We start from the raw sequence: 14,158 nt of genomic DNA, 5'->3' as shown, positions 1-14,158 counted from the left end.
AGCCAGTTGACTGTATGTAGAAGAATTGTGAATCAGGCAAAGCAAAGGCAAATGGCATTTGTAATTTAAGTCCAAACCAATCAGTAGTGAAACAGAACCAATCAATGAGGGTGTGAAGATTTGTATTAAAACTTTTTTTTTTATCTTATTATATGGTGTTCGAAAATATATGTATATGTACATACTCTTACATGGGACACATACACACTGTACATCCATTCAAAACATTTCAACATTACCACAAGACAAACACTTCACGATATAAACCACCGTCACACTAAAAAGGTGCATTTTACAAACCGAATGTTCTGGCACAGGCGGGAACATTTTTTAATACCAATAATTCATCAAAACAATGTTAACAGAGTGTGTTCGCGTCCACACCAGAGTAGATTAATCAAAACTCTGCCTATTATAGACGGCCTTCATCAGGAAGGAAATATTTGGATAACCAGTGAAGGGATTTACATATGTGATCAATGTCAACGTTAGTTTTCTAATGCAGTCAGTTTTCATGCCGATCTAAAACTAATGACAAACACTAGCTAGATTTATTACTAGGCACCCTCAATATTATGTATATGTTAATATAGTAAAGTCATCACAATTAATGTATGTATGCCATAGCTTGCGGAACATTTTTAGTCTCACAAAGAGTAGTCTGACTTTTCACCCACTGAACACTTAGTCAGTACAACCTAATTCTAAGCAAAACCTATCTATCCTTTCGTGCTCGACAAGTTAACAAGCTTGCGTCACGCTTCCCATGAAGCGTGTGTCAGTTGAGGCTTTTGTCGCTACCTTCTCTCATCCTTCTGCACCCCTGGCTGACTCACACCCTGATACGGCCCTATCAAACCTTCATCTTTCTATCACTGATGTACTTGCACCTATCATGAGGATCCGCTTGAAGCCCAAATCCAAGTGCAACTCTTGGTACGACTCTGACCTTGTCACCCTCAAACGAAAGTGCAGGGTGGCTTAGAGGACGTGGATGGCATCAGGTGCACCCTCTGACAAAATGGCCTGCTGCCTGCTCCAAAGGCAATACAGACTCTCTGTCCTCGCCAAGAAGAGAGCTCGCATCCAAGCCCGCATCTCTGCAGCACCTAACAACTCGGCCGAACTCTTCAAAATCTGCCAGGAGCTGGTCAATCCTGCTGCAGTTTCTACCTCTCCTGTTACCTCGCAGACCCTCTGTACAGTCTTGGCCTCTCATTTCATTACTAAAACCCAGGACATCCTTTCCATTCTCTCTTCCTCTCCCTCCTCCTTCTCCTCGTCCACTCCTGGCACGCCTGTGGCCATCTCTCCTCCTCCCTTCTCTCCTTTTCCCTTGTTCTCCCCTGACAATGTTTCTAGACAAGTCTGATCTATGAAAGTCTCATAAAAACAGGTTCTCCCCTGTTCATCCAGAGCCATCAAGGGCCACATTGATACCTTTTCTCCAGCCTTGGCCAAATTCTGTAACCACTCCTTTGCCACTGCAACCTTCCCTTCACACCTTAAGCACTCCCTTGTGCACCACCTGCTAAAGAAGCCCTCTGCCGATCCTTCCTCTCTGGCTAACTATCACCGATCTCCATCACCCCTTTCCTGGTCATACTCTTGGAAAAGCTGTCCATCTCCCAGCTCAATCTGCACACTGAATCTGTTGGTTGTCTCAACAACCACCAGCCTGGCTTCAGAGCTGCCAGAAGCACGGAAACTGCTCCCCTGAACATCCATCAAGATCTGCTCTCTAACCTTGATTCTAACCTTCCTTCTGTCCTCATTCTCCTCAATTCATCTTCTGCCTTTGATAAGGTCAACCATGTCATCCTGCTCAATCACCTCCGTGACAACCTGGGTATCACTGATCAGGCCCTGGCCTGGTTGACCTCCTTTCTCACTGACCGACCCTCACAGGTCCAACTGGGGTCTTTCCTCTCCTCTATCTCTCTCTCCACTTGTGGTGTTCCCCAGGGGTCTAAACTCTCTCCCTGGCAATTCAACCAATACCTGGCACCTCTTGCCCACTGCATCGCTTCCTTCTGCTCCAACTTTCAGTGTTATGTGGATGACACCCAGCTATCCTACAGGCTCCCCTCAGCTGCCTCTTCTCCTTCTCTCATTCCCGATTGTCTGATCAAAATTAAGGAATGGTGTACCGACAATGATCTTTGCCTTAATGCCGGTAAGACTGTGATCCTCCACATCAGAACACAAGCTTCCTCCTTTTCTCTCTCTCTCTGGCCTTCCACTATGGGCCCTCTTCCTGCTCCTACCTGCAAGACTAAGAACCTTTGGGTCATCTTCGACTCCCCCTCTCTTTCTCTCCTCACATCTCTGACATCTCTAAGAAGTCAAACTATCAGATGCACCTCTTCAGAGGTATTCTTCCTTTCCTCACTTTCCCCCAGAGGCTCACTGTCTCCAGATCTCTGGTCCTCTCTAGGCTGGACTACTGCAACAGCCTCTTTCTAAATCTTCCCGCCTCTTCTCTCCGACATTTACAACTTATCCAGAACAGGACTGCAAGAGGTGTCCTTGGCCTCAAGCCCAGGGATCGTATCTCTCTAGCTCTGAAATCTCTTCATTGGCTCCCAGTGGCGGCAAGGATCTCTGCATTGTCCACAAGGTTTTCTGGGGTCTGGGACCTCACTACCTCTAACTCTCTCTTCTTAAACCTCTACCCTCTCCAGCTCTCCGCTCATCCACTTCCAACTCTCTGAGGGTCAGTCAGTTTTCCAAGCAGCGATTTGGGGGCAGATCTCTATCTTCAGCTGGGGTTGCCTCTATCAAACTTGAATAGAAACACCTCTGGTTCCGGAAGCAACTCAAGACCTTCCTCTTCGCTTCCCCTTTCTCTCTTCCTCTCCCCTGCTGATGTCCCGACTGCTCCACGCACTGGTCACCTGGCTACCCTTTGTGTTAGGCAGAATTATATGCAGTACCCTTTGGGAACACGACACACAATTAAGACTACAAGGGACAGTACAAATTCACCTTTGGTACAAACCTGTACTACACAGTAAAAGTGGTAGCTATGGCTGAGCAGCCAGACTTATCTCAAGAGCAAGTGAGCAGTATCAATAATTACACAAAGGACAGCAATTACTATGATTCAAACAAACACTGACTCAAGGTTTCTGAGTAAAAGAATATACATTTATTTACACATCAGTTGTATAACATCTCACTAAAGTAAAGCAGTTTAAAAATCACACTCTTAATACACCACACCACTCTCAATAGATTCCAGACAAGTTAAGCTCAAAAATGAAGTGTGAGCAAAATGGCACTCCAGCAATTTAAAAGGGAGGGAAAGACAAAGTTAGGCAGAAATTGAGCAGCACCAACAGGTAAGTAGGCAGGGCAATCTAGAAAGAGGAAATACAGTGATGGAATCAAATCAAAAAGGCTTAGGGCCAAAGTCAATAGGACAGAAATCTTTTGCTCAAGATCACACAGTTCAGGGTAGTTCGCGGTTAAGTCTTTGCCAAGAGTTCCGGACAAAGTTGGTCGGTAGAAAAGTTAGTTTAAAGAGTAGAGAAGGATAAGTCCTCAGTTTGGAGAAAGATTTCACACACTTTCACCGCGGCTGGACGAAACAAACAACCGGATTTGCACAGTACCTTTAAATGGAGAAGAAGTTGTAGCTGAGGCGGACGTTCCTGGCAGGTCCTGCAGGCTCACGGTTCCTGAAGCGACTGTCGGACTGACACGAAGTAGGAAGACTGGAGGGTCCTGCACTACCCAGCGAAGAAACCAGCAGCAGAGCAAAACAACAAATAAAAGGTGCACTCCTTAAAACCCAAGCAGGGTCCGACCTTCCTGGCTATCCTGTTCACTGTAGCTCTGTACAGCAAATTCGACCAGGAGGGAGTCCTGGCTTGCAGTTTGGGCGAACTGGTTGGTCCCACCAGCTCAGGGGAAGAAGATTCCTGGTAGATCTTCTCTGTCATTGCCCCCCTTGTGACTGTCTTTTTTTAATATAATGGTTTTGTAGCTTGGTTTTATAGCATTGGAGTCTGAAGATTTAGACCTGCAGCAGGGCTTCACCAGGTGGTTCAGTCATTATAGGGGTCCTCTTCTGTCAGCTCCTCATTGGTTCTTTCGTTCCAGTAGCGACTCTGCCTTTCCAGACCCAGAGATTTGCTTTTTATGCAGTTTTCCCCCATTTACACAGCCTGGCTGTCAATCAAACAGCAGGGTGGCTGTTCCGCCGGGACAGTCACCACAGCCAATCATTTCAGAGTGCGACATGGGTCTCCAAGGAGACCCTGTGCAGGGAGTCCTAAACCCCTCCCTCACATCCTGTCCCCCCCAGACATACAGGCGCCTAAGGAGGGCTTCTGCGTAGAAGCCGGCGAAAAGACGGTGAACAAAGGAATCAACCCCGGTTTGGCGCGCAGAGTAAAACACGAGAAATACTTTTACAAGAAATGGCGAATAAACCCAGCCGGAACCGAAATAAAACATATATGGTCTAGCGGGTTTAAATTCGAGGCTACCAAGATAGCCTAAAACAGTACCAAGGTTATTTTAGATAACCGCGGTAGGAAAAATAGGATAGTTACCACTACCACCAGCCAAGTCTTGATGAAAAGGGAGCGAAACAATGCTCCAAGAGAAATAGACAAAAAGGGATAACTAGTAACCCTTTCCAGTACTCTATGTAAGATAGGGTGTACTGGGTCTGTGGTTTTACAGAGACTAATAAAGTTAATGGCAGCTTTATGTATTCTGGGAGACAGTAGTCAGTCCCAGAAAATGGAGTCTGAGTTAGGATGTCTAAAAGACAACCCTGTGTCACTGCACCCAAGGTGCTGTGTAACACACAGTAAAAAGATGATGCCTGTGGAGTAGGTGAGGCTCCACAGTCTATGAACACAAAAATGTTAAACACACACAGCGAAACACATGTAAAAGTGGGAAAAAAAGGCTCACACTCTTACCAGGTAAAAAAAAAAATTCTAGAAATCTAGCAAAGCTGCTGAGGGACTCAGTAGGTAAGGGAAATTAGCCATTCTGGAGAATTCTCCCTAACACTTTGAACTTGGGCCCAGGCTCCTACATGTCCAGTTGCACTTAGGAGTGCCTCTCGGCTCCCCTAGAACTTGTAGTCTGTATCTGCAACCCTACAGTCCCTTCTCCCTGCACTTTTGAGTTACCTATACTTCTCCCGGGGCCCCCTCAGCACTACTCCCCTTCCACTTCCCGCACTTGCACGATCTGAGAGATACAGGGCCTAGTAAGATCGTTGTTTTGTCGCCCCTAGAAACACTTGTATACAGGCGCATTATAAATGCCATATTATATCATAAAACAAAGTAATGACATTACCTTTTAGGCTAGACTCTCCATTCTATTCGAATACGTCTGCAGTCACAATGTAGAGCAATGCAAGCATCCCTTCAGAGGTTCCATTGTATGTCATTATTGAAATAAACATACATTTGAGCAAATCACGTTCCCTAGTGGCAGTATATTATCTGGTAATTCCGCAATGTATCCCTCTCTCTTAGAACCCCTGATGAACTCAGCTCAGACTGTATTTTGTAAATCCCATGCATCGGCACTCAAACGCGGTTCAGAGGTTTATCACGTTTTATGTTATTTGAAAGCCGAACACCATCTTGGCTAAGCTTGGTGAGGCACCTACACTTACCATAGTGGGTTCGTCATCTTGGTGTGGCTTGAACCTATCACTTCCTGTTGTACAATCAGCCACGTTAATTCTTTGTCTGTGTGGTGGTTGTCTTTTCAGGGCCACTACAGTTGTGGAACTTGTGTAGTGTGCCCGCTTACCAATAACATCAAATGTTTTGAATGTAAGGACTTTAAATGGACACTGACAGGCTTTACCAATTGTAACAGTTCCGATGTGGTCTATGTCAAAAAATGTCCTTGCAATTTACTTTATGTTGGAAAGACGAAAATATATATATAATGAAACAGCACATTTACGAACATAGGCCATGCATACGCCATGATGGATCATTAGTCCGAGTTTAACAATTGTGGCAAAATGTATTGAAATCTGAGCTATCATCGGTCATTACAATCAGCAGATAAACATGTTCTAATTTAAAATTGCACATAAGACAGTTGTTATTGGCGTCATGTTTACAATCAAGAATTGTACGTCTCAAATGTTATATGATTTACTGGGCTTTATCATGAATATATGCTCATGCTTAAATAACCAGGATTTCTGTTTTAAAATACTAGGTGACTGACTGATATTTGTCCTCAAATTTACCCAGTTAAAATGGGCCGAGTGTGTCTTGGAACAAAACATATGCTCTGTTTTAAAACAGTACATTGCCATTTAGGATGCCTCACCTTGATGATCACTAGTCTATTACCGAGTGTACTATCTGGTTACTTAAAGATGGCAGATATTATTGCAGCAGTTGCATGTCTGATGTTTGTGTGGTTGCTCACAATGAGGTTACATGATGCTCAATATCGTGTGGCAGCATGTACCGGAAATACATAACAAATATTGCACTCAATTTGAATTCTCAATTCTGGATTTGCGCTGTTCAAGTACTGTCGGAAGTGATGAGTTGAAGCCAGACCAAGATGGCATACCCGCTATGGTAAGTGTAGGTCTAGTCTTTTTTCGAGGCCTCACTAAGCTTAGCCAACAGGGCGTTTGGCTCTCAAATAACATAAAATGCAATGTGCCTCTGAACCGTGTTTTACTGCTGATGCCTGGGATTTGCAAAATATTGACTGAGGTGATATCACCAGGGGTCCCAAGAGAGGGGGATGCTTTGTGAATAACGAGGCATTATACTGGCACTATGGCACGTGATTTACTCAAATGTATGTTCATTTCAATATTAATCCACAACGGAAATTCTGAAATGACCCTAGCATTTCTCTACAATATGATGGCAGGCATCTTCGCATAGAATGGTGAGCCTAGACTAAAAGGTGCTTTCCATGTTTTGGTTATAAAGAAGTTAGTTCACTTACCGAGAAAAAAAGGGTAGATTAGTTTTATACAAACATGTTTTGCTTACAATTAGGTTTTACTGACTGAGTGTTCACTGGGAGAAAAGTCAGACTACTCTTTGTGAGACTAAAGATGTTCACCAAGGTATGGCATCCATACATGAATTGTGACTGTATTAATATATATAATATTGATGGTTCGTAGTAAAAAAATCTAACTAGTGTTTGTTATTTGTTTTAGATTGACATGAAAACTGATTTGGAATGCTTAAATTGGGTTATTTCAATTGCTCTGTCGTGATGAAGGGTGTCTATAATAGGAAGAGTTTTGATGAATCTACTCTGGTGTGGCCGAAACACACTGTCAACATTGTTTTGATTAATTATTGGTGGGAAAAAAATGTCCCAATTGTGCCAGAACATTCTGTTTGTAAAGTGCACTGTTTTAGAGTGATGGTGTCTGATATGAACTATTTGTCTTGTGGTAATGTTGAAATGTGTTTTATGGAAGTACATTCTGGATGTGTCCCATGTGTAAGGGTAAGTACATTTATATATGTATTTAAAGAAAATATAATAGGATTAAAGATTCTTTTTTAATACAAATATTCACACCCTTATAGATTAGTTCTTTTTCACTTTTGATTGGTTTGGACTTAAATTACAAAAGCGGTTTGGCTCAGTAAATATTCCTGCCATGGGCATTCTTTATTTGCTCTGCCTATATATAGGTCCTGGATAGCCAGGGTTCAGTAATCCAGATCCCTCACTTTGTAGGTATTTGTATATTATCTGGGTTTTATATAGGGCTTCAAGCGAAAGCGATGTACATGAGGTCATAAAAGCAGTACAATACAAGTGAAAATGAACACAAGCAATCTGCCATGTTAACCAGAGTGAAGTAGATAAGACTTGAAGGAGTCACAAAATAAAGAATACGCAGAAAAAGAGCAAAGTGAAAGAGGGAGATCTTTCCTCCAGTGCCAGGGAGCCAACAGAGAGAATTAACGAAAACGTGAATGAGCACATGGAGGCCGTTGGACAACAAGAAGAAATTGAGATCGGGAACGAAGAGAGTGAGAAGGGGAGTAGAATGAAACCAAAGAGAAAAATAATCAGGTGCAAGACCATGAAGACATTTGTAGACGAGACACAGAAAGTTAAATTTAAGTCTGGACTAGAGTGAGAGCCAGCCAAGAGTAGAATGAGAAGAAGAAATGGAATCACAAATAAAATCCAAAAATACAAATATGAGGAGTCAGAAGAAAAGGTAGACGGATAGAAGCATTGAACATCAATTTCAGAGGTGCAAGATCGGTAAGAGGGAGGCCAAAGAGAGCAGTGGAACAGTAAAAAAGTCAGAAATTTTAGCATCAAAAGTCAGTAAAGAACGGGCTTTCCGAAAATTATATAACTAAGTGATAACAACAGGCACGTGGGGATAAAGAAATGTGATGCTTAAATGATAGACCATTTCAACAGGAAATGAAATAAAAGAGGAAGAAAGAGCCGAAGGAATGGTGTTAGCTGGAAAGAAAAGAACCTCCGTTTTGGAGGCATTAAATACCAGAAAGTGAACCGACGTCCAAGATTTGAAGGCACATAGACAGGTAGAGAGTTTATTGTGGACTTCAGGAGCAAAAGATGAGAAAGGCAGGAAAAGCTGAGTATCGTCAGCATTAAGGTGATGGAATAGACCAAAGGAGGAAATAACTCCAGCCAATGGGGAGGTATAAATAGAGAAAAGGAAAGGGCCAAGGACCAAACCTTGTGGAACACAGTGGATGAGCGGGAGCGTTTCAGACGATGCCCCTGTCCAAGAAACCGAAAAAAATATCTTTGTTTTACTGGGTCTGTTCTTTCTTGGTACAGGTCGTACCTGTCCCAAGAAAGAACAGACCCAGTAAAACAATTGTAAATCAGACATGGGTCACTGCATTGAAATTGCTGGCACCATTCATGAACCCCTACTTGCTGAATCCATCCTCATTGTAATGGCTCAAGCCAGGTCCCTAAGGCACAATGGAATTCCTTCTGCCAGGAAGCTATTCCATAATACAAGTATCTTTAAAAAATCATATAGAAGCAATCATCTCACTTATTCATAGAATCACTCTCCCTGAGAAAGAAATCTGAACCAAATTGTTCACCACCTCCAAATACCTGGTAAATTAACCTAAGTTCCCTCAGTTAAAACAGGCACAATTATATATTGTCTATTATCCTTCCAAAAAGCATAAACTATTCATTACAACACAGTGATATTTTACACAGACAACATTATAATCTGTGATGTCACCCCCACTGGAAGAGCTCCAACTTCCTTGTGCACTGGTGCAAAAGGCTGTAAAAGAATGTGTTTATTGTTAGTCCTAGTATTAATACACAATAGATTGGAAAAAGGCCTTCAGATAGTCCATTAGGCAAATTCAAAATAGCAGACATAGGGCTCAGTACGAGCATGCTGGTCTGGTAACAACGGTGCCGGTAACCGTTGTTACTGGCCTGGCACACGCAGAGGCTGCGTGCTGACTTTCACAGAGGCTCCAGCACCGGTGCTGGTTCGTCCATGTTCCCCTTCCCATTGAGTCCTATAGGACTCAATGGGAATGGGGAACACCATTTTTCCAGAGCCTGACTGCCCGGACCGGCGGGGTTACAATCCCCTGCTGTTACCGGCAAGCCAGGCACCTGAAAAATTCCTGAATCCGCAGTAGCCTGCTTGTTTTACCAGCACGACTACCGCCGGACTCGTAATGAGGCACATAGGGCCTCATTACACGGATGGCGGAGAACCAAGGTGCTATTACTGCCATGGTTCATGCCGGTAAAATACCAGCACCGCCTTGGCGGAAAGGGGAATTACCGCCCCATTCCAAGGTTGGTGGGGCGGTAATTCCCCCTTCCACCATTGCCCTTCCCCATTCCCATTTTTGGCCCATAGGGCTCAATGGGAATGGGGAAGGCGCTAATTACGGTACCGCAAATTGCGGTACCGTAATTAGCTCCCTGGGTCCCTTTGTGTGTTGGTTTTTAACGCCTGCAAAAAGCAAGCGTTAAATCCCCCAACCCGCAAAGGGACCTCGTAGTAAGGCGGTAAGGATTTACCGGTACCAGTATTTTACCGGTACCAGTAAATCCTTACCGCCATCCGTGTAATGAGGCCCATAGTCTTTTGACGAAGTTACCAGGAATTAAAGAGCCGAAACTCAATTGTAAAGGTTGGTTGATTAGCCATAGATCAATAATGCTTCTGAATGATGGTGGTGAGGTTATGATCAAGCTGCTGAATCAGGAATTCCTCAGTTTTTTTGGCAGGTGGTGAATTCTCAAGCCCTCATTCAGCTGAATCCCATCTCGGAGATAAAATGGGTGGAGCATTTTGAAGCTATTTATAAAAAGGAAATAACCCCTCTAGTATCTATAGCCCCCGGTGAAGAAGCAAAATTGATAGTTTATGATGCGATCTTAAGGGCCAGTTCCTCCAAGGCTGCAGGTCTGAATGGACTGAATAATGCTTTAAGACTGCTCCTGATTTATGGGCAAATATTTGGACAATATTTTTTATACAGTTGGCCAATTCAGGAGTTATTCCCGATTCCTGGCATACTTTATATGTCTTGCCAATCTTTAAAAAAGGGGAGAGAAATAGCCCACTGAACTACAGGCCGATAATCATTATGGATGCTGGTAAAAAAAAATATTTGCATCTATGATTCTGCAGGTTCTGGAGGCTTGGTCAGATAAGGTTGGCAGACTAAAAAAGCCCCAGTGATCTGATATGATATGCCATTTTTAACGCGCCTTGACACAAGTGTTTCTAGGTGCAACAAGGAGGGGAAACAAGGGGAGGACAAAAACAACGATCTTACTAAGCCTTGTGTAATTCAGATCACGCAAGTGTGATGAAGCGGGAGGTGAGATGTGCCAGGGGAGGGGAAGGGAGAAGTGCAGGTAACTCAAAAAGTGCAGCCAGTGGGTGGCTCATAAGTGCAGAGAGAGGGGACTGTAGGGTTGCAGGTACAGTCTCTTATGTGCTGGGAGAGCCTGGAGACAGTGCAAGGGCAACTGGACATGCAGGAGCATGGGCCAGAGATAAGAGGATAGCCAGGTGACCAGTGTGAGGAGCAGTCTGGGAAGAGGAAGAGAGAATACAGAAGCAAAAAGGAAGGCCTAAAGTTGCTTCTGGAACCGGAGATGGTTCTGCTCAAGTTTGAGAAAGGCAGGGAGGCTGTTCCAGACAGAGGCCCCAGCCGAGGAGCGAGATCTGCCCACCACTCTGCTTGGAGAAGCGTCTGACCCTCAGAGAGTTGGAGGTGGATGAGCTGCAATCTCAAGAAGGAAGATGTTTAGGAAGAAAAGGCTAGAGATAGTTTGGTCCCAGGCCCCAGAAAGCCTTGTGGATAATGGAAAGGGTCTTGAACTTGATCCTTGCAGCCACGGGGAGCCAGTGAAGAGATTTCAGAGCTGGAGAGATACTATCTCTGGGATTGAGGATAACACAAGGTTGAAGAGTTGTGGGATGTTTTTACCCATGCATCCGAGCCCTACCTCAAAAACTGTGCAGTACTGGCATTGAAAACATCATGATGGCCAGAGCTTCCCAGAAAATGCCCAGGGAAAGGCATGAAGAATAGGCTGCCACCCATTTTTGCCGATGTTATGGGCACAGAAGGGCACTGCCTAAAACCACCATTGGACTACCCACACAGTAGCCTGAAACCATTGGGAATGGTAATGCTGATTGCCAAGAGCAACCTAGAATTGTGGGGAATTCATTTTCTTAAATCCCAAAAATGGGTGCATTACAAGTACTCACCACTATCAGAAAGCCGGCGTTTTAAAACACCAGACTTTTTTTTTTTGTGTAAAACTGAATAAATGAACCCAAAGCAGGCCAAAGAAAGACTTACTGAGGGGTGGATACAATGTAAAGTTATATTCTGAAGTGACTTGAAGGTTTATAACAAGACTGGCTGAGCTGTGGATTTCAGCAGTTTAAGTAAATTTGGACTGAAAGACACTAAAAATCTAAATGTTTAAAAGAAATGAGTGACCTACTTTTGAGTGTCACATAGGTTGCAATTGTTTAAATGTCATAGTTTTAAACTTAGAATCAGCATTCTAGCTGCATATGTAAAAATGGTTAGTTTTATTTGAATGCAGAAAACTGGGCAACTTAAAGTGACATTAGCTGGGGCCTGGCTTAAGGAACTGAATTCTTCCACCAGCTACCCCCGACAGGAGATGAGACTTGCACAACAGCTGTGTTCCCAGGCCTAGCTGCCTTTTGCTGTTCCCACCAAAAGGTATATGACACTTCTCTGATTGAATTACCTGGGCTCTGCAGGAAACTGAACAAAGCCCTGTCCTGACTCAGGCAAATGTTTTATTGGTGGGAGTCGTAAATGTGGCTTCCACCTGGAAGGAAAGGGGAGGAGCACTGCTGTGAGAGCAAGCTGGCTTGGCAGAACTGGAAAAACCAGAAATTCAACCTTGTGCTGGGGGGAAACCACACCCCTTTGGGGCCAGAACATAACTCTAAAAAGATGGATCATTCATAGAGCGGACTTGTGAAAATTATTTAAATGATACCATAATTCTTGTGATTTTTCTGCCCACATTTTAAGAGGTTTTTACAACCGGTGGTATGATCTGGGGGCAAGCTTGCAGTTAAGAGGGTATTACTTAAAATGTATGCATGTTAAAAATCTGACACTTCATCAATTAATGTCCATACTCCTTGCACACATGTGTGTAAATTTGGGTTAATGTCCGATATTGCAAAACCAGTTAAAAAGTGCAAATGTTGCCATTTCTGAATGCAAGCCCCCAGGAAGAGCAGATTTGGGACAGAGACTACCTCATGTGATAGGTAATATGTACATGCAATGACAAACCACTATGTATTTGAGAAATGTGCATTTTGAATCAAATATAGATTTGTGGGCAAACTGACCAGGGGAGGATCCTCTGACCCATAAAACCTACAGCATCACTCTGACTCACAGTTCCTTCCCCAATCATGGGAGAGGGGAGAATTGGGCCAATGACAAGTTGAAAGAGGGGCTGGCTAGTGATGCTGCACACACACCCACTTTCAAAACACATAAAAGCAGACAGTCAGGACAGATAGCGACATTCAATTCCATTTGCTGCAACGTGCTCTGCCGGACCACACAACATCCAGAAGATACTAGATTCAACACTTAGACTTTAAAACTCCAAAGAACTTGATTCAGAACTCAAAGCAAGGGCCTAAACCCACAAACTGAGAACTCTTCTCAGTGGGCCTCAGCATCCAGCAAACCTAACAGCGATAGCAGCATCCAGGAGCCGTGCAGATCAGCGCTGGGTCCAGAGAAAGCTGTGCAGAAAGATCCAGAAGCAGTGCTGTACCCAGAGAAAGCAGAGCAGTATCCAGAACCAGAGGCAGAGCAGAGCTGACCCAGACCGCTGTTCGCAGAACTAGAGAGCTGACCCAGACGCTGTGCGCAGAAACCGTCCGTGGCGAGTGAAGAAAACCTGACCAAGTCCGTGGCGAGGCCTATTCTATTTCTAAATATATTGTGAGTACCTAGCAGAACTGTGCAGAACCAATCTCTTAGTTAAAATAATATAATTCAATCTATTTTAATCTAACCAGAACTGTCTCCTAACTGTCACCTGTCATTTGCAAAGCTGTCACCTGTCATTTCTAGTTGCTAGCTGTAACTTGTCACTTTGAACTTTTAAAATTTCAAATCTGAAAAACGACCTTTACCATATCGCTCATATCTCCGTGACCGTTTGTCTTAGAAACTTGCCTTTCCTCTGAAAGCTGGGAATCTTGGCTTTTCAACGAACCTAGAACCGCATTCCTACTCCCTATACTTTTGCCGCAATCGCGAAAAACGCACTCGCGAATTTTACCGCGATTTGCAAATTTCTCCACGTGTGAAAACAGCAGCTTCCTTGCTTTCATTTACCAAAAATTTGTTTAACCTGCCAATCATTCCTAGAACATTGCTAAAGTAAGCCTGAACTTATTTAAACCAACTAATCCTCAACCTGAACCTCCAGAGGGAATTAAAATCATTTTAGCACATTTTCCAATATATTGCTATCACATTTTAAAGCATTTTGAGCCTGTGTAAAACTCATATCTATTCTCCTCTAAGCTTGCTGGGAAACTGGAACTCTGTATTACATTGTGATTGTATACCTG

The sequence above is a fragment of the Ambystoma mexicanum genome, chromosome 9 (assembly GCF_040938575.1).
Source record: "Ambystoma mexicanum isolate Mex_15411 chromosome 9, UKY_AmexF1_1, whole genome shotgun sequence".
In the NCBI taxonomy this organism is placed as follows: Eukaryota; Metazoa; Chordata; class Amphibia; order Caudata; family Ambystomatidae; genus Ambystoma; species Ambystoma mexicanum.
The sequence above is the reverse complement of the archived record's forward strand: the minus strand, read 5'-3'. Positions refer to the sequence as shown.